The sequence below is a fragment of the Sminthopsis crassicaudata genome, chromosome 2, assembly GCF_048593235.1.
Source record: "Sminthopsis crassicaudata isolate SCR6 chromosome 2, ASM4859323v1, whole genome shotgun sequence".
Taxonomy (NCBI): Eukaryota; Metazoa; Chordata; class Mammalia; order Dasyuromorphia; family Dasyuridae; genus Sminthopsis; species Sminthopsis crassicaudata.
This window is the reverse complement of record NC_133618.1, coordinates 451,325,358-451,352,228: the sequence shown is the minus strand read 5'-3', so window position 1 is coordinate 451,352,228 and position 26,871 is coordinate 451,325,358. Positions and strand designations below refer to the sequence as shown.

General features: G+C 41.6%; 1 protein-coding gene and 1 long non-coding RNA gene across 5 annotated transcripts in view; one reads left to right on the top strand and one right to left on the bottom strand.

Moving 5' to 3' along the window:
• Window positions 1-26,871, bottom strand: part of NOL4L (nucleolar protein 4 like) — a 199,764-nt gene that overhangs the window by 38,561 nt on the left and 134,332 nt on the right. The gene's annotated exons all lie outside the window — the stretch shown is intronic.
• LOC141557297 (uncharacterized) lies at window positions 7,277-26,032 on the top strand. Its single transcript, XR_012486758.1, has 3 exons — window positions 7,277-7,397; window positions 9,018-9,156; window positions 24,296-26,032. It is a non-coding gene; the product is annotated as an uncharacterized LOC141557297 (long non-coding RNA).

Sequence of the window (26,871 nt, the reverse complement as noted above, 5' to 3'; positions counted from 1 at the left end):
GAGAAAAAAATGGCAAACAGTACCTCTGCCAAGAAAACCCCAAGTGGGGGCCATGACTAAAATAATTCAATAACATTAAGCAAAGATATTTTTTTCAAAAACAAACAAAAAAAGAATTTAGAGGCATAGCAAACAGAGAGAAGGCTACAGAATCAGGAAGATCTTCATTCAAATCTCACTTCTTATGTGAAAATGGATCAGCTTTGGACAAGTCATATAACCTCCAAGTATTCAGACAGCTTTCTATACCTTTAATTGCAAAGTTGAAACTGTGGCAGAGAGTTTCCCCCTGGAGAGAAAACATGTTTCAGATATAAATACAGAGATCATTCTTCACTTTCTTAAGAACCTATGGCTTTATTCACATTGATCCTTTCTCTGTGGATGTAGATCCCAGCCCTTTGCCTTAGCAGATGGTCTTCTAGAGTTTCAGTGGCCAGTAAATCAATCACCCTGTGGCCAAATGTCAAGAAACCTCTTTGTGTGGCTAGACTAGTTCTCAAACAGCCGAGACAAAGTCCCTCACTGGACGTTTGGATGCAGCCTTCCTAGGCTTAGCTATCTGGAATTTTTGCAGGCTCTGTTTCTGGTTCAGCTTTCAAGAACTTGGAAATTTCTTCTACACCAGGGGAAGGCAAAGGAGGATTCTAATAGAAATAATACTAAATAATAAGTTCATTAGTGTTGTCCCAGTGGAAAAAGGTAAACTTTGCTGATGGCAGGGACTCTGTCTTTTTCTCTCTTTTCTATGCCCAGTACTGTGCCTAGCACATCACAGGCACTCAATAAATGGTTGCTGAATTGTAGAGGCCCAGTATAAAGTGCTCTATAAGTTGAGGGTGAGGGTTATGTTCTTAGAAGAACAATAGACCCAGAGACCCAGGGAGAAGGTAGATTTTATGTTAGAATTGAAAGAATGATAGGAATTCAATAGGGGAAGAGAGGGAAGAAGGACATATCAGGCAAAGCCACTGGCCCAAAAATGGAGGGCTGCAAGGTCACAGAGTATAATCAGGGACAAAAACAAAACAAAAAAAAAGTTTCATTTAGCTGGAATTTATATAGGTCAATAATATGAAATCAGGTTGGAAATATAGGATGGCAATAGTGGATATATACCCCAAGGTCAAGGACAGAGAGAAAAGGTACAATTGTTACAAAAATATTTACGAGCAGCTCCCTTTGTCACCAGAAAAGGTAATAGGCAGTCACTGAAGATTTTGGAGTAGAAGTGGAATACAGCTAGATATGCCTAAGAAAGTTTTAATCCTGGTAGAGAGAGTAAGTGATGAGAAGAACTGTAAGGATGGTTCTGTTGATTGTGGCCAGCTCTCCCACCCTTCCAATAGGTTGGGGAACAGTAGTAGTGAGACTGAAGGAAGGATAGGAGATTTAAAAGAAATCACAGAGATAAATAGAAGTGACAAGATCTGAAAACTGATCAGCTAAGATAGATGAGAAAGAGGGCAAAATCATGCAATTTCAGATTCCTTGGAGAAGATTCAAGGCTTTTTCTCATCATCACACTTCTCCATAAACTCATATTGCCGAACTGAATGAATATAACAATAACATTGGACAGTCATATAGCAACTTAAGTTTCACAGGTCTGTAAAACATTGAACGTGCGTGATCTCTTTGATCCTTAAAATAGCTGTTAGGGATAAAATAGCTCGTAGGTATTATTATACCTATTTTGGGGATGAGAAAATTGAGGGGAAACCAAGGTTCAATAAAGTGACTTGCTTGTAATCACACAGGCTAGAATTAGAACTCAGGCCTTTCCAAATTCCATAGCCCAACACACTACTCCCTCTCTCAGGTCCACCTTTCTTACATGTGTCATAACCTTTGAAAGAGTTCCAACTTTAAGATCCTTAAAAGTAGAAATAGATAATGTTAATTGTGGCATTCTAAGTTAACATGTTTTTCTATTTGATTTTAACACCACTATTCTAAAGCGCATAGAACATGTCCCCTCCATTTCTATGATGCATTGGAAAGTGTTCCAGCTCTAGAATTGGAGGAGCTGGATTCAAATCATGGCTCTGCTACTTACTACTGTGTGAGCAAGTCACTCAGACTCTCTAGGTTTCAGTAGCCCTGAAGAAAATATGGGGTTGGGGAGTGAAGAGGAACTAGATGTCTTTCAAAGTAGTGCAGGATGGCCATCTGTCATGCTTTGTACAGGTTAATAAATCAAGAGACTGAGCTGAAAGGGCCCATAAAAAATCATCTTAATTTAGAGGGGAGAAAATGGGGCCCAAAAGTGGTCAAGGTGGCATAGGTTGGAAGAATGCAGTTCCTGTGGAGCCCTTTTCTGCCATGGACATGACTGTGGCTAAGGCAGATTATGGAGGCCCAGTCTAGAAGCTGCTAGAATTATTAGAAAACTCAGATTCTTTGATTCCCAGGAGGCACACAGAGCCTAAATGCTTCAGGCTGAGGCTGGGGTACAGACCTCCATGGTTACTTCCAAACCTTAAGTGAAAGTCTAACAAAGGATTTAAAAATAGGCAAAATATCTACAGTGCCTGGTCACAGATATTCCACCAGCCCAGTTATCCCATCTTGGCAAAGAAGAGAGGAAGCACATAATATTCTTTGAGAAGATGTCTTCGAGCTCTAGCCTCCTATGCATTGAGGTTCTTTCTAGCCAAGATGATTTTCTTAATGCACAGGTCTGACCTTGTCACAACTCTGCCTCAATAAACTCTAGTGGCTACCTATTACCTCCAGGATCAAATAGAAATTCTTGTCAGGCATTTAAAGCTCCCTAGGATCTTGCCCCTCCTTGCCATCTAAGTCTGAATCCTTCTTTCAGTGAATCCTGTGCTCTAGCCACTCTAGCCTACTAGCTGTTCTTCACTCATGATACTCCGTCTCCCATTTCTACATCTTTGCTCTGGCTCTCCCTTCTCTCGTCTTACTCTTGAAACCTTTGGTTCCCTTCAAAACTTAATTCAAACACCACTTTCTATCCCAGCTCCCAGCTGCTTTTGCCCTCTTTTCCAAAACTACCTTGAATCCATTTTGTCCATTTATAAATGCCTTTATGGATATACAGTATCATAGATTTAGAGCTGAAAAGGATTTCAGAGGCCATTCAGTCCAACTCCTTTGTTTTAAGAAAGTCTAAGCAGCTTGTTCTGTTTCACATAGCTACTAAGTATCTGAGATTAGATTTGGAAGCCAGATCCTGTTGTCTCCAAGTCCACCACTCTATCCATTTTTACTACTCATAGTATCTGTCTGGTTAGAATGTAAACACCTTGAGGGAAGGGACTGTTTCACTTTGAACTTTGTATCTTCTGTGTCTAACACAATACCTCGCACACAATAAATACCTGTTGTATTTAACCTATTTGCTTGTTGTCTTGGGGAGTAGGGAGGTGAAGAAGAGAGAAAAATTTGGAATACAAAATCTTATAAAAATGAATGTTGAAAACTATCTTTACATGTCTTTGGAAAAATAAGATACTTTTGAGGAGATGCTTGTTGATGGATTGTTATTTCTATATTTTTAGTAATACCAGCCCCTAATCTAGCATGGGTATGTCTGGGCTACCAGGTCAATGCTATAACTGAGAAGTGACTGAATCTTTACTGATGGAAGCCTTTGTATGGCTTTCTTCAAGTGCCCATTGCAACTGTCACAGTTATGGTGGGAAATGCAGAAATCTGACTTACTAATAATATTCAGACCCTCAGGGACAGAGCAAGATCCTAGGGAGCTTTAAATGCCTGACAAGAATTTCTATTTGATCCTGGAGGTAATAGGTAGCCACTAGAGCTGCTTAACCTAACTGGGTTCTAGGATATGAACCCAGAACCAGAAAAGACCAAATACAGGACTAGAAAGGGTTCTAGAACATAGAATAAGAGGACTTAATAAAGGAACCTTGAAAGACAGCAAATAAAATGTTGGAGCTGGGAGGCATTCAGCTGGGGGTCCTTGCTTCTTATGATGTTACCTGAGGTAAGGACAGCTGATGGCTTTATCACATCCCCAAAGCTAAATGCTAGCTCAGATGCATTTCTCTGATGTGTTTCAGAAGCTGCTTCTTGGACTATCCAGGGGAATTACCAAGACAGATCAGAGCCAGCTCAACTCTGATTCCCTCTCCTCCCTACCCCCTACTTGTACCAAATCTAGGTTGCTTCAGGGAAAGTCTCAAAAAAAAAAAATCCATTCCTTTTCTACACGAGTAGAAAGATTCCCAAACTTAGGTATCAAGGAGGTATGAGTTCCAGTTCTGGCTTTTTCATTCAGTTTCTTTCTTTTTGTAGCTTTAAAAATATATTATATTTTTTGTTTTTATATATTTTGTTTTTACATCACATTTATTTCCAAATACATCCTAAATGCTTTTTAACCAGGAAGACTTGCCTTGTAATGATGAATTCTTAAAACGAGGGGGAGAAACTCAGCAAAACAAAAAATTACTACATCAATAAAGTTTGGTAGTGTGTTCGCTATGTGACTGACAGCCTTCTGCCTGGGCAAAGATGGGAAAGCAGGAAATCACAATCTTTTCGAGCCTCAATCTCTCCTTCTATAAAATTAGTGGGTCCTAGATAATCTTTCCTGGTCTAACATTCCATATTTTAAGGCCTGGTTTTCGTTATATCAAGTGCTCTGGAAACCTGAAAATATTATATAGTGTTGAAGGTGAAGAGCCCTTCCTTCTAGCTCTGACATTCTATTTTATATAATACAAGGTTTCTTCAAGCTTTGGAATTCTATATTCTAACACAGATGTCAAATTCAAGGCCCAAGCCTAAGTCTGTAAAACTCCCTTCAGCCAAACCAGATTAAAATGTAATTGGGAAGATGTTTAACAAAATAAATTTTAAAACAATATAGATAATGTCAATATGTGGCATTCTAAGTTAATATGTTTTTCTAATTGATGTTAAGCACATAGAACAATGTTAGTTTTATACTCCATGGTCCCCTCCTCTTCTGTGGTACATTGGAAAGAGTTCCAGCTCTGCAATCATAGGAGCTGGATTCAAATCTTGGCTCTGCCACTTACTATTATGTGAGCAAGTCCCTCAGCCTCTCTAGGTGTCAGTGGTCCTGATGAAAATGTGAGGGGGGAGAGGTATCGGGACTAGATCTCTAAGGTCTCTTAAAGCTCTGATTTAATAATCCTTTGTCCTAAGTAACTGCACTTTTACATATTCTATCCTAAGGACCCTTTCAAAGGTATCACTCTGTGTTCAAAGGGTAAATTGTATCCTAAGGATCCCTCAAAGGTATCACTCTGTATTCTAAGACACAGTGAACTTAGAAGTCAAAGGACTTGAGTTCAAGTGTTGGCTCTGTCACTTTCTACCTGGTGATCTTGGTCCATGTACTTGGCCCCTCTCTTTATCTCAGGTACCTCATCTGTAAAATTATGAGGCTGTATTAGAAGAATCTAAAAGGTCTTTCTGTGTGCTACTATGATTATATTTAAAAGCAGATGCATGGTTCCAAGGGAGCTATAGGAAATCTGGAGATAAAAATTATAAATACCTAGAAATGACTGAGAGATTCCAGTCTCCAAAGGAGGCCAGGGGTGGAGGGTAAGGGGAGAGGAAGAAAGCAAAGTTCCTCCTTCCTAGCTTTTCCACAAAGCAAGTCAGACTCTCTCCCACCAAAAACAACAACAACAAAAAAATACCAACCCAACCCAAACTCATAACCACCTCCCCACCAACAGTTAAAACAAGTCAGTTCCTTCATTCACACAATGACGTCAGAGTCAGATTTAATCCTCTGGTGGCTGGGATTTTCCGGGCACATGGTCCCTTCGTGACAGACCCGCCCAAACCTCTGATACAGGAAAATTTGGTTATAACCTGAAGCTTTGTTCACTAAGGCAGTGGACACTGGACCAGGGACTTAGTGAACTCCCAAATTCACACCCTGCCTTATACACTGCTCCTGGAGGGCTGCAGCTGCCAAAGGACTGTAACCATCAATCTGGTGCTAATCTCTACCTATGTGCTTCTTCTTCCTTACCCCCTCCCCACTGCCTTCTCAGCAGGTACCAAGCTGCCTTGGGCTACCTTCTTCTAAACAGAGGAGAGCATGATGGACTTGAGAACCAGACCTGGCCCTTCCTCTGACCTCTTGTGTGACCTATGGATGAGTCATAGGATCAGGGATCTAGAACTTGAAAGGCCCTAAGATATCATCTCAGTCCAACTGACTCATTTTATAGATAAATAAACTGAGTCCTAGGGAAGGAAATATTTTATCCAAATTTTTCCCTCTCTGAACCTCAGTTTCCTGATTTGGAAAATGGGAGAATAATGATATTTTACAAATTACTTTCTAAACCTTAAAGTCAGCCAACAAGCACTTATTAAATGCCTTGTATGTATCAGATACTACACTATGTGTTGGGGATGAAAACACAGGCAAAACACACAGTCCCTGCCCTCATGAGGCTTCTATCCTAATGAGGGAGATAACATATGTTTATTTAGGTTTATAGAAGATGGAAACCCAAGTGTGAATGAATAATCAGAAAAGAAGGCACTAGTATCTGAGAGAGGAAAGGTCTCCTACAGAAAGTAGCCTTCATCTAAGTCTTAAAGGAAGCCTGGGATACTAAAGGACATGAGGAAGAGCGTGGGGTGTACCAGGCTTCAAGGAGTGTCTTGTGTGAGGAACATAGAGTACATGTAGGCCAGGAAATAAAAGCACAAACTGGGATGGGTGCTCATCTTGTTATCATTGCCAGATACCTGTCCGTCTGCTACACTCCCTCCTTAGATTAGCCAGCCGAAGTGTCCCTTGGCTTCCAAAGAGCAGGCAAAGGACCTTTGGGATAGATGGACAGGAGAGGCACAAGACCCAAAGCCATCATCTCTCCAGGACCCCACAAAAATCCTCCTTGACTACCCAAGCTATGAGAGGTACTGGGTCAGGGAGGGAAGTAATGGGGGTGGAGGGCAAGATTTGTTTCATAAGGCACAGGGCCTTGAAGCATTGGTCAGTCACGTGGCTTGTGATTGCACCCTCTAAGAGTAATTAGAACAAACCCAGTCTCCGAGCCTTGGTGAGCCGCAGACAAAGTTCTACCACCTGCTCACTGGAATATCTGAGGGCAGGGAAATGGTGCCATTAATGTCTCTTTTAACTTAGGGCAATGGGCCCTAATTCAAATAGGGAATTAAAGATGAATGGGGGAAATTGTTCCTCCCTCTGTCACGTCTCCAGAGCAGAGACAAAAACCTCTTTTACCTCTGAAAACAATGACCTTATGTAAAAGCCAGCAGAGCTGCACAAGCATGGCTCTGTGAGATCTATCAATTGCCCAACCACCTTCCACCAAGGAGCCCCCGAGACTTTGGAGGGTTCCCCACTTCTCTGCAAATCGGGCGCCAATCTGAAAAAGGTCAGGACTTCTTTTCTCAGGAATTGGCCTCTCTCTGTCTGGTCTACCCACTTCTTCCCTTCTCCCTCCCCCGCCAAAGGACGCCCTTGCTTTGGGAACCTTTAGGCGAATAAGGCATGTAAGAGAAGTTTCTTCATTTTTCAGCTCTGTCTTTGTGGGATAGGGAGGGCTAAGAGGAGGGAGAAGGTGTAGATGGGAAGGACTTGAGTACTAGATCACAATCCAAGCCAGGTGGCACCAGCAACAACCTGGAAGCTCAAGCTAACTTCCTAGCAACAGCCCTCCAAGGCTGCTGGGGCGGGTAGTGGGGTGCAGGAATAGCCCTCCCTGTGAGGCAGGGAGGGAATGGGGAAGGCCTATCAATAATTCACTCACAAAAGAGATGAGAAGGGGGAGGAGGAAGGGGTGGAAGAAAGGCTCAGACGAGCCAGGCAAGTCTAAGCTAGGGGAGGGAAAGAGACCTGGGATCAGGAAGAAGGGGAGGAAGATGCCAGGCCAGAGACAGACTGTTTTGTAGAAAGGACCACCTCAGGAATCAAAGAGAACAACAGTCTTACTTTCTGGCTCTTCCTATCTGACCACAGGCAAAACCCACTTTTCCTAGGTTTGGCTTTTTCTTGGTAAAGTGATGGAGCTGAATTATATTAGGGGCACTTCACCTGGAGTCTGTGAACTTGCTTTTGAAAAAAATTTATAATTTATAAATTTTATATTTATATTATATATTTATATTTATATATAAAAATTTATATTCCAACATACTCGTGATCTAATGAAAGTATTTCATTTTATGCTTCTTAAAAGCATTTTTCAGAGAAGGAACCTAGAGGCTTTACTAGACCATGAAAAGGATCTAGGACCCCCCCCAAAAAAAAAAGGCAAGAGGCCTGGATTAGATGATTTCTAGAGTTCTCTCCACCTTTGAATTTATAATTCTACAAATGGGGAATTCCAGGAATCTATGCCATTCAGCTTCAGAATTCTAGAGGAATCATCATCACCATTCACAGCACCATAAACCCCTTACAGTTTTAAAGTGATTTCTTCACAACAATCCTGCAACAGGTTTGTCAATAAGCATTTAAGAATGGTGCCAGGCACCTAGTGTTGGAGATATAAAGGCAAAAAACAGCAGGAGGCCTCATAGAGCTCACATGCAAACCACTATGGACAGACAAGTTAAGTACAGGACATGTACCAGCTGTAAGGGGGATCGAGGGAGCCTCACCACAAGCATTTACATTCCCATTTCATAGAGGAAGACACTCTCACGTCAAGGGAAGGTGAGTCACTTGGCCAACGTCACACAAGGTTCAGGGCTCTAAGGCCCCTTCCAAGTGTCAACATTTTGCCCTCCTAGCTCTAACATTCCATGTTCTGAGGCTCCTTCCAATTCTGACATTCTGTGATCCCCATGAGTGTGCTGGAGAAAGCCAGTGACCTGGCTTGGTCTTAGCACAGCAACTGATCTCCTTGGGAACCAATGGCATTCAGCACCAAGTTTTAAAATCCAACAATGACTTCACATTTTTGGTCTCGAGGGAGGGCGGCAATGTGTCAGAAAAAAACTTTGTAGCTTATGGATTAAACCTGGCAAAGAACTATTGATTGGTATTCTAGGCATAAGGGACACCCATGCAGACACATAAGTGGGAGGTGAAACGTCCACTTTAACTGGAATGCAGAATATGTGATGAAGAGTAATGGGAAATAAGTCTGGAAAGATAGGCTGGAACCACAGAGTGCTTTGAATGTCAAGGTAAGGAGTTTTGTGTGTATGTGTGTGTGGGGGGGGAGTTCTAACAGTAGTAGAGAGTTATGAAAGATTTTTGAGCAGGATAGTAACACAGCTGACCATTGCCTCATTCAGATTATTTTGGGAGTTGTGTGAATGTTGGATTGGAAAGGGGAAAGAATAGAGACATTAGTTAGGAGGCTACTTCAACAGTCCATGCAAGAAATGAGTAAGGGGCTCAACTAAAGGGGGTGCCTGTGTAAGTGGAGACAAAGGGATAGTATGAGATGCTAAAACACATGGCAAATGATTGGCTAGGGGGAAATGGTGTAAAGGAGAGGGAAGAATCAATGAAGATTTCCATATTGTAAATCGGCATGACTGGATGTATGGTTGGTTTTAAGAGATACAAGAAACTTAGGAAAAGGGATAACTAAAGGAAAAGATTGGACTTCTGTTCTGGATATGTTGAGTTTGAGGTGCCTATATGACATCCAGGTAGGGATGTTCAGAAGACAATTGGTGATGGGGAGAATTAGAGCTCAGGAAAAATGTGGCAGCTAGCTATAGACAACTGAAAGTTTCTGGTATAAAAATTATAATGAACTTATGTGGGAGTTTGATGAGGATTTGGAGCTAGACACAGAATTTCAAATTTTTACATCACTATTTACAGTGATTCTCACTTTACTCATTTGAACATCGAGTTTTGGCAAATCTCCCTCAGACATCCAAAGTATCTCCCTCTCCTTGTTCCAACCATTAGATCACATCTGGTTTGGGAGCTCTAAGTCCCAGACAGATTAGGTTCTTATAGTTTTCCAACATCACATTTCTGTACAGCTCCTGAGAAGGTCCAGATGTCTCCACTGCTCCTAAGTGAAGGCCATAATTACATCCACAAATGGTAACAACTGTGTCATTGTGGGCCTCAGGTTTCAAGAGCAGAGGGGCTATTTCTTATTGGAGGAAGCAGAAGGGGGTCCTCAGAAGGCAGAATTCCTGGTCCAGCCCAACTGTAGCCCTAGAGTGTCAGCTGTGCTAAGACAGTCAGAAGTACCCCAAAATAGCAGAGTCTCAACATGTCTTCTGGGAATGTGGAAGGCATAATAATAATAAATAAAAATAACAGCTCAAATGATAACAACAGCTCATCTTAATAACAACAAAATTTATGCTAAAAAAGATATAGTATATCATTTGCAGAATCATGGAACTTTAGGGTTGGGAGAATCTGAGTTTAACTCATTCCTGAACGAGGGACCTACCAACTGCTTCTGAGACAAGCCCTTACATGTGTGTGTGAACAATTGAAGTTAAGTGGCTTAGTCACACAACTAATAAGTATTAAGTATCTGAGTCTGGATTTGAACTCAGGTCCTCTTGATTCCAGGAGATGCTCTGGAGGAGCTTTGCACTGAACCAGCTAGCTATCACTCATTCCACTTTTTTTTTTTAATAGCTCTGGTTGCTAGGAATTTTACTCTTTACATTGAACCAAAATCTCTGAAACTTCTTCTCATGGTTCCTACTGCTACCTTTGGAGGCCAAGCAGAATCAAGCTGACCCCTTTTCTGTAAGGCAATGTTTGAGCACCTGAAAATATCCATGGCTTCTTCCACTCCACCTTCTCAAGTCTTCTCTTCTTCTGCTGCTGTTTGACACAGCTGAGATAGGCAGCTTGATTTCCCCCTTTTTTATTGAATACTGACTTGAATATGTCAACTACTTAAATTTTCTAACATCCCTGATGATGAAAGGCTAGCTCTCTAGGCCAAGAAGCACAATTTCCTGGAGCTGTTCCCTCTCTTAGGGCCTTAGTTTCTTCATACACACATGATGATCCTATTTTCATTATGGCTAGAAGTACATAAATTATAACACATTGACAATTATCTTCCATCTCAAAGTGAAATATCTGTGACAAATTTAAAAAAATCCCATCTCAACTTTCCTCATTGCCAGGAAGTCTCTCAGGCCACTTCCCTTTTTAGCCAAAACTGGGTACTCAAGAAATGCCCCTTCAGTAATGGGGAGCTCACCACTTCCCGAAGTTGTCTATTCTGTCATTGGATAGAGTCAGGAGGGTTAGGGTTAGAGTTAGGGTCTCTGCTTTCTTGGAAAATTCTGCCTCCTGCTAAGTCCACCTAATGGGCTGAATTCAATTCAATCGATATTTTTTAAAGCCATAAGTAAAGTCATAGTGCTAGACCTGACTTTACAAAGGCAAAACATGAAATAGTCCCTGATCTTAAGGGACTATATTCAAAATTCCCAAAACTATGTTAAACTAATCACAACAGAATTAAAAATTAAAATTAAACAGGCTTCAGGTTTCACATATTTCTAAAATTTAAAAAAAAAGTAATTTCTCCCAGGTTATAACCTTGGGGATGAATTGGGCTTCAGGTGGGCTCATACCTCACCCCTCAAATTCAAAGCCTCTTCCTTTTCTAACATCCTATAATCAAACCCTACTCCTACTCCCCTCCTATTCCCCAACCTTGCTATATTCTCTCCAAAATAGCTGGATTAACAGTTTTTAGCAAATGGCTAAGAAGCTGCCCGAATTAATGGAAATGGAGCTTCAAACAGGCTTTGGACCAATTCAGCCTTTACTTCAGAGGCACTAGAAATAGGCAACTCCTATGACAGTGTGTTCTCTCAAATGTACATCCCAGGAAGGGTAATTGCTTAGGACCTGGGGTGGGGTTTGGGGCATAGTTCTGTTGGCTAACCTCCCAAGGAGGTATTAGGTTTCCCTGTTCTCTATTGTTAATATGAACAAACCTCATTAGGTCCCAGACTCAGATGTTCTTATCCCAGAAGCCTGCCCTCAACTCCACTATGGGTCAATGTCTCCATCTGGGAAGCCCCAACACAATGTGAGAGAGCAGTGACTCGGTTGGGCTGGACAAGGGGAGGGCTGTGTCCGGCTGAGCTTGGTCCTGGCCTGGTGGGATAAAGGTATCTCCCTGTGCTGTCTCCCAGGCTCCTCCTCTCCTGGCCTGGCCTCTGAGACTGGGACAGCTCCTTATTGTGTGAGCTGCCTGCAGGCTCAGCCTGATGGACATTTTCCTGTTGGCTGAGGAGAGCCAAGCCCCTGGAACTGCCCCAGAACCAGAGCCATTTCCTGGGGCTACCTCCTTGACTTGGCTTTTCTTCCTTCCCCCAAGCCCCTAGAGGAAGAAGAGCCTTTCTCCCTCAAGCTTGCCTGTTCCTGGGGAGGGGGGGAGAGGAGGGAAGGTTGCCCATCAGCACCATTTCCTCTCCATCCGGCTTGGGCTTTTAAAGTCTTGACTGGAACAGTGTGAGGTAAACAGGTCTTGGCTCAAAATGGCACAAGATGAGGACAAAAGAGCACTAAGTTTGGGGTCAGAGGGTCTGGGTTCAAATCTACATCCTGCTCTTTTCTAGCTGATATAACCTTATAGGCACAGCTCAGGGTGGCTGAGAAAAAAGCATCTTATAAACCATAAAATACATATCTTAAAGTGAGCTGAACATTGAGGTGGTGCAGCAATGGACTAGTCAGGTAAAGCTGAGTTCAAATCCAGCTTCTGATTCTTCCTGTGTCACCCTGGACAAGTCATTTAATTCTGTTTGCCTCAGTTTCTTCACTTGTCAAAAGAACTGGAGAAGGAAATGACAAACACTCTAGTAAATTTGCCAAGAAAATCCCAACTGGGATCATGAAGAGTCAGACATCACTGAAATGAGTGAACAACAAAATTATCACTATTGTTGTTGTTACTATTATTGCCACCACCTCTTTCCCTAGTCTCCTTTTCCCCCCACCACCAGGGAAGTCTCTACCTTGATCGAGCCACATCTGTAGTATTGTTTTCAGGTCAGAGCACTATATTTTAGGTAAGAAAATGACAAAGTGGAATATGTCTAGAGAAAGGTGTCAGGGGTGGAGAGGAAACTTAAAATTATGCAATAAAAGATAGTTTTAAAAAAGAAATTGGGGATGTTTCATCTGGAAAAGAGAATACTTGAGTGGGGGGAAAGGGATATCATGGTGGTTTTCAAATAGTTGAAGGATAGTTGAATGAGAAAGGATATTGTTTGGTGACAGAAAGAAGTACATTAGAAGTGACAAAGTTAAACACAGCTCTGTTAAACAATAACTTGGGCGGCTTTAAGAGATAGTGAGTCCCATATTATTGGACTTCTTCAGGAAGAAACTTGCCAGGGAAGACAGCAAATAACTGCCCCTATTAATGGGCAGTGGGTTAGAATAGATGTCCTGTGAAGTTCCATCTATTTCTACTAAATCTTTGAGGGCTAATAAAATATAGACAGTTGCCTTCTAGGGGAGGAGGTGGGAGGAAGGAAGGATAAAAAATTGGGAACACGGGGCAGCTAGGTGGCGCAGTGGATAGAGCACCAGGCTTGAATTCAGGAGGATCCGAGTTCAAATCTGATCTCAGACACAGATCTCAGGCAGAAGGATGGCACATTTGCCCTTAGGTGAGGTCAGGGTTGAAGTTAAGAGTCAGGGCACTCTATAAGTAACTCTAGAACACTAGCTTAGAGATGCTTACTTTATTCCATTCTGGAGGGTAGATTCAGCATTTGCCTTTGGGGCAAATCACACATAGGTAAGTGATTCTTGAGTTGGTACTTTTGTCATGATGATGAAAAAAATAACATCAGTCCCCCCTTTTAAGAGCTTTGTAGCCTACTAAGACCTTCACTCACAAAAGCCTTTTGAAGATAAGTTTAATGCAAATATTATTAATCTCATTTTTATCAATGAGGAATCTCTGTCCCAGGCAGATGTGGCTTGTCCCACCCAAGTTGAAAACCAGATAAATGGCAGAATATGGAACAGAATTCATGTAGACTGTCTCTAAGAACAAAAATGTAGAGTGGTTCAAGTGAATCCTAGGAAAAACTAATTGTAAACTATAAAATGCATTGTGAATGTGAATTGTTATTACTGCTTCTTGAAAAATATGTTCTCATATAAATGATCTTATTAAACAATCCTTTGCTTCTTAATGGCAAGAACTGAGGCCCCCAAGTTCCAAAGTTAAGAATGGCTCACTACAGCAGAAATTACTAGCTCCTATTTCTGAGATTCAGAGGCTCCCAAGATTTAGGGAAATAAGGAATCCAGAGATCACTCCATCCATTTCCCACTCTCTCCTTTATCTTATACTAAATGTCCAACATGAACTCATCAGTCCCACTCCACCTCCAAGTCTGTCTTTTCTCAACTTCCTTATTTTTTTTGGTGGCCACCACTATTCCCAGGCATGCAAGCTCAAAACCTCCAAGTTATCCTTGACTTCACTCTTCTTCACCACTGTCTCCCTCTCTCTTCCCAAACCACTCCCAAGTCCTGTCAATTCTCCTGCCAAAACACCTTTCAGACTCATCCCCATATTTCTCACTGGGACATCCCCACTGGAAGCTGTAGTTCCTCCCAAATCTCCCTAAGGGATATGTCTTTGTCCCTACCTAAATCAAAAGCTTCAATGGTTCCCTATTTCAATAGATAAACTGCAAACTCCCAACTTGGCATTTAAAGCTCTCCCTAATCTGACTCCAACCTACTTTCCAGACTTATTTTATATTACATACTTTCATGCACTCTACATTCTAGCTAAATTGGACTACTATTTATACCCTAAATTCAATTTTCAATCTCCTACTCCTATTCATTTGTTCAGGGTTTAACTTGTATCTGGAAGGCATTTCTTCCTCTATTCACCTCACAGTAACATCTATAGTTTGTTAGTGCTGGTCCTCTCCTCAAATTTTCTTAGACCATCTTGTCTAGCTATCTTTGTTGTCTTCTGTACTATATAATTTGCTCCATATCATTTTCCCACCTCTACCCCAAAAGAACTCAAGTTTCTCAAAGGTAGTTATTGTCTTTGTACTTCCAAAACCTAGCATGGGACCTTGCACCTGGTAGGTAGTTAATAAATGTTTGCTGAATTATTGAATGGTTGATTGCTGGTTGTTGTCCTTTGTTCTCAAAGAGGACCAAAATGATATCACTGTTTTGGGGTGAAGGTACAGTGTCCAACTATGGCTGATCAGACTAGTTTGAGCTCAGAAGGCTCTACCACAGGTTGGGCACAAATAGTCCTAATGAACATTTGGTGTGGAAACGACTCTAAATTTGTGCATCTCATGTTTTTTTTGAGCTACTACAATTCTGCTTTGCTCAGAGAGCACAGCACCTTTTTTGATTTGGGCAAGCTATGATGGGCGGTCCTGTGCCAGTAGTATGTAGGAAGGGCGGGCAGAAGGTTGACTCATAAATCTGGAGCCTTTAAGGAAAGGAACTGGCAAGAGTGAAATGGGATAAGATGAGAAGAGGAGTGATTTATACTGGAAGGGAAATTAATTATTCTATGAGCCTAGTGGTTTAATGTCAGTCAGCAAAAAGACTTGAGAGGTAACAGCTGTCCACATGCCAGTGCTGAGGTAGTCTGTGAGGTAGAATGTGGCATATGGTTTCTCAAGTTCAGGAGCCCATCCTAGACTATAAACAGGCTAGGGAGGCAAGAGGTCAGACCAAGGAATTCTAAAATCATAGACTAGGAGGGTTTTCAGCTAGAGGAAACCTTAGCTCATTTTGTCCCAGCCCTTCTTTTTAAAACACAGGAGAAAACTGATGCTCAAGAGAGGGAAAGAAAAGTAGCCCAAAGCAGAAGCGTAAGTGACTGGCTTAGCCAGAATTAAAATTCGGTGCCCACCAACCAGATACCTATATTACAACAAAGCTTCTTAAACTATGGATTGGGACTGCATGTGAGGTCACATAACTGAATGCAGGGGTTGCAAAAAAATATGATTTATTGTCAGCAAATGTTTGATTTGTATACCTATCTTATATACCTATGGACCCAGGGTCATGTAAAAATGTCTTGGGCAAAAAGGAGTTGCAAGGGGAAAAGTAAAAGAATCCCTGTGTTATATGGCCTAACGGACTGGAATCACATTTATGATTGGATATTTAGACGGAGGGTAGGAACTGGGGAGTAGCAGAATGAGTGGTATGACAATGACTCCTTGATGCTAGAAGAGAAAGGATTAAGTGACTAAGTGTCTAATGAGAGCTTCCTATATGCTTCATCCTTTAGTCTCTAGAGGAGAACCTGTGGCCCAGGGCAGCACAGTAAGAGAGGTGCCTATGGGCTTGATGTGGATAAAGGAAACCACTACACTCTTGTAAATACCAAGCCCTGGGCAAGGCTGAGTCACAAACCTGTTCCCCAGGTTACTGGTTCTGGAGCTAGATTTATATTTCTGGGTGGGAAAGGGTCCCTGCCCCTCTTCACGGTCGTGCCAACATTACTAACCCCACAATCTGCAGCCAGACAAGGCTATAGATGTAACCATTCTGCCAAGACCAGACCCTGCTTTCCTATTCTCTAGAGAGGGACCGAATCAGCACAGGGCTACCTTATGGAAGGAAATAGGCTCATGGGGCTGAGTCCTGAATTGATAGGCAAAATTTGGGAGGTATTTGTCACCTCACCAACAACTACAACAGGTTCAGGGCTCTGAGGTTTGCAAAGTATGTTCCTTGAAGCACTGAGAAAAGGAAAAATACTTTGCAGTTCTCTCATTTTACTGAGGAGAAAAATGAAGCTGAGAGAGGAAGACTGACTTGTTTAGAATCACTTGGCTAGTAAATTTTGGAGCTGACATTTGAACTCACATCTTCTGACTCTAGGGGTCTTTCTACTTCAATCACAACACTTCTCTGCCCTTTTAAGTTTGCCTTTGGGAGACTTAGAATTTGTACTGAAGCAAGTTTCATGAGATCCCCAGTCTATTCTTTCCCACTAGAGAAAAAACTCGAGGGGCCTGGAATAAGGACTAAGTAACCTAAGTTAAAAGCCCATCTCAAGCCCTCAGTAGCTGTTTGACCCTAGCATGCCCCTACACCTAAGCAAACCTCCATTTCTTCATTTTCAGAATGGGGTAATAGCAGCAGCTGCCTTATAGAATGCTTGTGAGGATAGAATGAGAAGATGGACATGAAGTAATTTGCAAACGTGGTCTGTTGTTACTATCATAGTACAAAGAACACTGCAATGGAAAGCATAAACCTTAGGTGGAAATTCTAACACTGTCCCTCACCAGCTGTGCCACCTTGGGCAAGGCACTGCTGTGATTTTTTGTTTCCTCATCTATCAAATAGGAATAATAACTGTAGTCTGGTAGTCAAAGAATTATATTAAGGTAAGGTAAGGTAAAAAGACTGTGAATGGATGGTCAGGAAAATCAAGGTTGCAATCCCACCCTCCACGCTCATTGGCTCTGGGTCCAGAAGTGGACTAATCACCCTGAGCCTCAGTTTCTTCATTTGTAAAATAATTGTCATGAATCTCTAATTAATGTATGTGAATCCTTTGAAAACCTTGGAAGTATTATCTAAATTCAGCTATTATAAAATAAATTAATTTTAAAAAATAAAAATTAAAAATAAACAAATAAATATTAATTTTAAAGGTAGAATCCAAAATTTTTTTTTTATTTTATTTTATTATAAAATCTGATACTTGCATTATATCAGAGACCTAATATGGCTGCTAAATATGGGAAAACGCAGCTGAAGAAAAAGCCACAGCATGTTAGAGCTTGAAGGAAGCTTAGATACCTTCTAGTCTAATCCCTTCACTTTACAGAGGAGGAAACCGAGACTCACAATGGAGAAGGAATTTTACAGACATAGAACAACTAGTAAGTAGGAGCGCTGGGATATAAAATCGAGAGTTCCTTCCTCCAAATTGAGAGGAGGATCATTTAGCACTCCCAAATGAAGCCAAATCAAATTTAAATAGAATTGGGAAATATCTAACAAAATAAATAAAAATATAATAAAATACAGATAACATTATATTTTGAAACTAAATCACTATGTGGCCCTCAGGGATTAGTGGCCCCATTTTTAATTGAGTTTGGCATGGCTGTTCTAGTCCATATATGCTTTAAGCTATTAGAAAAACCCCTTCAGCCTTTAGGGAAGAAGAGGCTATGATTATGTCCCTCATAAAAAGAAAACCATGAATAGGCTTATATAACTGATATAGAGGGAAATAAAATCTCTCTCACATACACAACTACAACAATGTGAATGAAAATGTCTTTAAAATGAGGCCAAATTCGGAATAACTGAAAAGTCAATGACAAATCCTTAAAAAAGAGATTATGAAATGTGCTTTTCTTCACATGTTTGAGGGTTACTAGGTGGCTAAAGGGTGTAAGCTATAGAGGTGGGGGTCTACTGGGTCACAAAGGTGTATACATTATTTGATGAGATTACTGTATCTGGTATTTTTGCTTCATTGCTTTATTATAGAAAAAGTTAAATTTGGAGAGAGAGAGGAAGAAGAGTGGGTGGTTTTTCTCCCAGAAGTAACTATGACATGAAGGACTAAAGGCATCAATAAATGAATTTTTAAAAAAAGTTAAAATCCAAAGAAAACTGAATTCCAATAGAATCTGCATGTCGCATCGCCCCCCAAAGCATTCATCCTGAGATTGGGGGGAGAGGTGTCAATCTCCAAGCTAGCTATAAAAGGTCTTGATAAAAGACCCCCAAGACACTCTAAGTGTACCAAGTCTGTTAACACCCAGTGTGCCCAGCTGAGCCACCTGAGACATTCCTTCCCTTCCTAGGGAACTGAGTTAGCCCAAGAGTTTTCCTCTGATCTCTGCTAAGGCTCTGACTTCCTGTCAAGCAGCTTTGGAGGTGAGTAACATCCTCTCCCCTCCCCCGTTCATCCTTTTGGGAAGCAGGACCTCACATTTTCCGGTGCGGAAGCTGCTGAGAGAGGAGGTCTGGTGAATAACACCCAAAGGGAAATGGAAGGGATGGGTGTCCTCTCCCACATCCCGACCTTTGCAGCACTGCAGCTTGTGGCCCAGGAGGATTTTGGACCTCTTGGGAAATTAAGCTTCCTCAAAGCACTACCTCTGAGGATGTGGGATTATTTCTGTCACCCCTGGTTATAGAAATGACCCTAAAATTGGAGATAATGTTACCATGAGATCAGGAGAAATAAAGCACTTCCAATTTGGATTGGGGCAACAAAAGGAGGATAAAAAAATCAGAAAAGGCTTCCTGGAGGAGGTGGCATTTGAGCTGGGGAGCATGATTTATATGGATGGTATGTATAGGCAGGATATTTATATGTAGACACAATCAGGATCATCAAGTCTGAGAAGGGGATTGGGAGAGCTTTATTTTGAGATTATCCCAGATTCACAAACAACTCATCAAAGTGAAGAGGATGCCCTAAGGAGGAGCTCGTGTTGAACAGCATATTCTAGATCAAAGTTTCCCAAAGACGTGATGGGAAGCTAGCAAATCATTTTTTTTAAAGTTTCATAAAACACTGTCCCCACAACAGTGAGATCAGTAGTGCTAGGAGAGTCAAACCTATTTCACAAAGTCAGACTAAGACCAAGCCAGGAAAGCTTCTTGCTTAAGGTCAGATCGCTGGAAGGGGCAAAGCTGAGATTCAAATTCAGAGTTCCTGATTCTGAGAACCAGTGTCCCTTCTGCCACATCCCGCTGCCCCAAAGATATATTCTTGGAAAGAAGAGAAGAGAGCTCTGTATTTTTCCTCTCCAAAATTTTTTGGCCTTACCAACTCATCCTAAAACCAGGCACTGATTCAGAAGGAGCAGGATCACAGCTATCAGGTATACTTTAGAGAACAATCTTATTAAATATGGCTAAACAAACTACAGCTATGTCTATATTTGTCAATCACTGATTCAGAGGGCAAAGCCTTCTCTTTGGAATCATTAGACTGGATTTGAAATTTTTGCCTTTTAACTGATTTACTGATGCACATCCTGAAGTTCCTTACTTCATCTTGTCTTAAAGACTTATAGATTTTTAGTTCTTAGCTTTCTCATCAGGGAGATGGGAATATTGTAGTCTCCTTTCCAAAACAGTTCAAATTCTCCCATGCATATTTTTCCATTTGACAAAAGATTTTATATAACCTTCAATTATAGGAGTAGCTAGGTGGAGCAGTGGATAGAGCACCAGTCCTGAAGTCAGGAGGACCTGAGTTCAAATCTGGCCTCAGACACTTAACACTTCCTAGCTGTGTGACCCTGCGCAAGTTACTTAACTCTAATTGCCTCAGCAAAAAAAGATTAATAATAATAACCTTCAAATATTATACAGTTGTTGTTTTTTATTATCATTACTTGGATGGATCCATAATCTCAGTGTGAATCCCTCCACTGGTACAGGTTGCTACCCATGCTTGCAAAATCCTATTGTATGCGATTCTTATCTATGTCTTCTCAAAAAGCCTCCACAGAACTTCTACCCAATGCACTAATTCTCTGTATATTTCATGGGTACCAGTGCTGTTTCTGTCATCTTTCAATCTTACTACATGATTGTATGTGACCAACTCACCCTTTCCTGTCATTTATTTACAGGTTTGCTCATATTTCTATAGTTATTTTGGTATTTTAAAAAAAATTATTCACAAAGTACTTTTCTCTTGCAAATTAAGACAACTTTTAGGCAGATTGGCTAAAATGACAGGAAAAGGTAATGATGAATGTTGGAAGGGATATGGGAAAACTGGGACACAAATACATTGTTGGTGGAGTTGTGAACTGACCCAACCATTCTGGAGAACAATATGGAACTATACCCAAAGAGTTATTAAACTGTGCATGCCCTTTGATCCAGCAGTGTCCCTACTGGGGCTGTATCCCAAAGAGGTCATAAAAACAGGAAAAGGACCCATGTGTGCAAAAATGTTTGTAACAGTCCTTTTTGTAGTGTCAAGGAACTGGAAACTGAGTAGATACCCATCAGTCGGGGAATGGCTGAAGAAGTTATGGAATATTATTGTTCTGTAAGAAATCACCAGCAGGATGAATTCAGAAAGGCCGGGAGAGACTTACATGAACTGATGCTGAGTGAAATGAGCAGAACCAGGATTTCATTGTGCACAAAAACAAGATTATACAATGATCAACTCTGATGGACATGACTCTTTCCAACAGTGAGGTGATTCAGGCTAGTTCCAATGGTCTTGTGATGGAGAGAGCCATCTGCATCATCATTGTGGGGTTTTCACTTTTTTGTTGTTGTTTGCTTGCATTTTTTCTTTCTCATTCTTTTCCTTTTTGATCTGATTTTTCTTGTGCATCATGATAAGTGTGGAAATATATATAGAAGAATTGTATATGTTTAACATATATTGAATTATTTGTCATGTAGGGGAGGGGATGGGCGAAAGAGAGGGGAAAAATTTGGAATACAAGGTTTTTCAAGGGTGAATGTTGGAAATTATCTATACAGATGTTTTGAGAATAAAAAGCTTTATTTTAAAAAGTGCTTTTATCACAGCAATCCTATGGGGTTGTATGATTATTATCCCCATTTTATAGAAGAAGAAACTAAAGCCCAGAGAAGGAAAGTATGTTCATGGTCACACCACTAGCAAGTAGCAGAATTGGGATCTGGATCGAGGTTTCTTGATTTCAAAACCCATTCTCTTACCATTTCTTCACACAGTCTCCTGTATAATACCAAATTTCAACCCAAGGTTTTCTTCTAAGCTACACTAACTCATTATGATGATGATGATGATGATAACAGTTATTAGTTATACACCACTTTAAGACTGGCAAAGTACTTGACATAAATTCTATCATTTAATCCACACAATAATCCTTCAAGAGAAATTCTAGTATACCAATTTTACAAATGAGAAAACAAAGGACAAGTAAGTCTAAGTGTCTTGTCCCCTCAAAAAGTGATTTGAAGAGCAGCTAAGTGGTACAGTGGATAGAGCTCCAGCCCTGAAGTCTGGAGGACCTGAGTTCAACTCTGACCTCAAGACACTTAATATTTCCTAACTATGTGACTCTGGGCAAATCAGTCCTCAGTCAAAATTGCCTCAGTCAAAAAAAAAAGTGATTTGAAAATAATATTTCCCATTTCCCTTTTGCAAGTAGTTGGAAGTGGGATCCATGGGTGTGGAACACTGGATATAATTATCAGAAGTCCCCCCCCAATATATTGATTATTTTGCTGATTTTTTTTCTCCCTAATTTTTTTCTTTTAAAATTCTCTGTCATAAGAAATGTCTCTCTAGAAGAGGGAAGGGAGAAGATACAGGGAAAAGTCTCCATGATGTAAAAACAAAAGCACTTGGTAAAAATATATTTAAAATACATAGATGATTGTTGCATTAGGGGGGAAGTGACTCGCCGAGTCACACAGCTAGTGAATGTCTGAGGAAGTATTCAAAGCTGACTTCCTATGTCCAAGTACAATGCTGTATCTAAGTACCTAGCCATCTCCTACAGTCATTCTTGCATCTATAAATGGAGCTTGTTCCAGAGGAAGGGGCTAGCAAAGTACCAAACTGTGTACCATGGAACTAGGTAATGCTCCCACGTAGTGACAGTGCAAATTTCCAAAAGGGTTTTCCCATATGGGGATCTAGCAACCCTATACACAAGCACTGAATGGATTATGGACACCTGAAGTTCAGAAGGTTTACCCAATTAGTAACTCATAATGTATCTAATTGTCTCTGCTCATGGCCTGAATCCAGCAGGGTAAGGCAGTTCTAAAAGCCCTACTGTATAAGAGAGCAGGAGATAGATGGTGAGGGACAGCTAGGTGACACAGTAAATAGAACATAAGTTGTGGTATCAGGAGAACCTGAGTTCAAATCTGATCTTAGACACTGAGCTAGAGTTGGAGCTTGAACTCAGGACCATAGGCTGTGTGACCTTGGACCTGGACTGCCTCCAAAAACAAAAAAGAAAAGGAAAAAAATAGGTGGTTAAGACAGAATATGGAATGTGCCATTCATAGAAGGGAAGGATTCTTCAAGATATATCCCAACTCCCTCTTTTCACCAAAAAAGTCCAAAGACATTACACGGATCCCACGAGGTGACCCAGATGGTAAGGACTGGAGCCAGGTTTTGAATTTAGGGCCCCTGACTTTAAAATGCTGAGCCTGTACTGAGACTCAAGCCTCCTCTTCCCTGAACAGATCACTCTGCAACCTCCAGACCTTTCAGATTAAATAGTTAAACGGATTGTACAGCAATAAATGTTCTCTACACTGCTTCTCCTTCCTCTTTCCTTCTCCCTAGTCTTATCTGCCTGCCCCCATCACCCACCCTGACTTTTTAGCTGGTCAGACCCAGGCTGCCTAAACAAAAAGGGTGAGATGTCCGGTGTACAATGCACAGCCACTTAATTTGTATGATGACAAGGACTCCTCTCAAGATGGAAAGAAGGGATTTCTATTCCTGCTCCATCCAGGTGACCAGGGAGAGAGGAAAGGCTAGACCTGATAATGGTTCCCTTGGCCTAAAAGGATCAGTTTCACTGGGCAGAGGAAAATTAAAGCAACCAAAGTACTTGGTATTAATATTAAATAGTGACTGTCACCCCAAAGGGGGTTATTCATAATTGTATTATTTTTGTAAATAATTATAGAGACTACTAGAATGCCAGATCTGAGGTCAAGAAAGATATGGCTCCTAGCGTACCTCTGTTGTCACTAGCTGTGTAACCACAGGCAGCTCACTTAATCCCTAAACCCCAGGCAGCTCTAAACTCATAAGTCATGGATGGGTTGTGATTTGTGTCAGCAGAGGGAATGGGGAGTCCCAAACCAGTGAATTCACAGATCCTTGACAGAAGGGCCGTAATAACAACACAGGAGACAGTGTAGCTGGTGTGGTAGAAAGAGCACTAACTTGATATCAGAAGGCCTGGATTCAGATCCTGGCTGTACCACTTATTAGCTGTGTGACTGTGGCAAAGTCATTTAATCTGAGTCTCAGTTTCTTCACCTGTGAAATGGGAATAATCCTTGCATTAACTCTTTTACAATGCTATGTTTAGGAAAGTGCTTTGTAAACCTTAAAGTGCTCTAGAAATTATCCCTCAGTTTCTCTTTTGGGATTTCAGTTTTCTCCTCAGGAAAATGAGTGTAATAATTCTTTTGTTGCCTCTGTGAACCTTCAGCCACTAGAAAACTCAAACTAATATTCTAGGGAACTTGCTACTAATCCAGCTTTAAGATTCTAACTGGTTATTGTTGCTTTGTTTCCTTCCTACCCCTGCCCCATCCTTGGCCCTGCTCTTGGATCTCTCCCTGCTCACCTAGGCCAGAAAACAGAAATCTCCAGAATTTGGGCCCTGTCTCTCTTGAGAGGTGCCCAGAAGGAGCACACCAGGACCCCCAGTGTGTTCAAAACTAACATGGCCGGGACAGCCTCAGGATGCTGATGAGTGTTCCCCCGCAAACCAAATGATGCTGATGGGGCAGTAACATTTACGGCACCTTCAGATGTCACACAGAGAATCAGAATGCCCTTCCCAAGAACTGGAGTTGGAGCTTGAACCCAGGACCGCAGGCTCTTGTCATGAGGCACAACTCCCCCAACTAGTTCTCCCTTAGATAAGGGAACTTCCTGCTCCCACAGAGCACCCAGCTGCTTCCAACTGTGGGCACCCCTCGTGGTAGGGCCGACGCTGGGAAACTCTGCAGGCCTGAGGGGGTCGGAGGAGCCGACGTCACCGGCGCTACAAAGGCCCTTTCTTCCCTGTGGTGGAGAACGGCTCTCCAATTCTAGCCCCGCTCCTCACAGAAATACACACCAGACTCTCTCAAGGCTCGTCTGGCCTGGTCATTTCCAGCTGCCTCTGGGTCACAGCTTCTCGAGACAAAGAAGGATTCAAACTCCTGAGAAAAACAGTCTAAGACTCCAACCACACTCACTCTGCCATGGAGATGAACTTTGACCCAAACTCCAAGACATCTACCCCTTATTTACTTTTTAAAGCTAACACATTTCACAGAGTTAACATTACACCCCTTTTTAGACCCAGTGCCTCCTCCCACATTCCAGGCCCCTGACCTTCAACCCTTCCTAATTACCTGCTCAACACCCCCAGGTCCCCACCGAGCCCGGGTCTGAACTCATCACCCGTTGCTGCCTATTACATATCCCATCCCTCGCTTGCAGATCAAAAGCAAGGCTGGAGTGTCCCATGACCCCGGATGCTTTGGCTACAACCCCCACATCCTGGGCCTTCTCAAAGCTTACCCCAGATGCCAAACCCTCAAAGCAGGGCAGCCTCCCGTCCCCAAGCCCTGTGCGGGAGATCTAAAGCGGGGACTTTCTGAACCGCCTCAGGAACTCACTTCTGACACTAATTCTGCAAACCGGCCAAGCCGACTCTCCAGACGAATGAATGAACGTTCCTTTGGATCTGCTGTTCTGCTCTTGCCCACAATCCTCGTCGAGCCACGGGGAAGTAGCGACTATTCCCTCGAGACGTCTAAAGGTTCCCAGAGGGATCAAGTAACAGTGCCCCATGAGAGGGATCACAGTGTACTGGAAAGAAGTCCCAGATGGTAGTTAAGGGGACCTGTGTTCAAATCGTGATTCACAAATTACTTTGTGTGACCTCAGAGAGGTCCCTACGGAGTCTCTAGGTCTCAGGTTTCTCATCTATAAAATAAAGGGTAGGTGTGTCTTCGGCCCCTTTAGCCATCTGGTGAAACCTGCAGACCCCTTCTCAGTAAGTTTTTAAATACATAAAATAAAACAGGATTACTAAAGAAATCAATTCTATTGAAATGTAACTATCAAAATATTTTACCCCTCCAAGGGCATGGACTCCAGTTTAAGACAAAGATGACCTAGAGAGCTTCTTCTAGCTCTAAAGCCTCCACTCCAAGATCTTAGCAATAAGTTCACTGCACATACTCTCTATTCCTATTGCTAACACCACCCTCGTTCAGATCTTTACCATTTGCTTTGACTTATTAAAAAAATAAATATAACTTAATTGATACCTTTTGTTTTTATATCACATAATCATTTCTGGTACCACTTCTTTCCTCCTATCTATCTCCTCAGAATTGAACCTTCTCTTCTAAGAAAAATAGTTAAACAAAAACATCTGTTATAGTGATCATAACCCAAAATGTGCACAATATTCTATCCTAGGAGTTCCCCACCTCTGTTGCTTGGATTGTTAAAGTTCTCTTGTCCAATTTCTCTCTCTCTTTTTCTATTGAATTTCTAATCAGTCCTAAGGCCAAACTCAAAGGCCACTTCTTCCAAGCCGCCTCCCTGAGCTCCCCTTTCAGTAACAATGTTCCCCTTAAATTCATAAATTTTTTTTTTTGGTATCGCTACAATGCATTTATCATGCTTTAGAGTTTTATGTGATGGGGTTTTATCTCCCTGTGAGGATAGGTGTCATGTCTTCCATAAACTGTCTCTCTTTTGTGTGACCTGCACACAGCAGGTGCTTAATATATGTTTAATGGACAAAGGAATGCTTCCCTGCAGCTGGCTGCCGTTTGGGAGGGATTGGGAGAGAAGGAAGCTGATTTAAAAAAAAAAAAACTTAGAAGAAAGAAGAATGATTGATTCCTTTTCAGCTGGGCCCAGGCCCAAATCACAGTATTATCATCACAAAAACCCACCCCAAGACTGTTTAACTTGGCCTTCATGCTATTCATTCTCTCTATTCCAATATGGATAAAATATAAACTCTTAAGCCAGGCATTCAAAGCCCTACACAATCTGGCTCTAACCTGCCTTTCAGCTTTATTTCACTCAATGCTCCTGTCAAACAACTGTGATCTGTTCCCTCATCTGCTCCTGTCATCTCCTTCCCTCATGCCTTAGCATGAGCCATCCCACCCACCTGGAATGCTTTCAT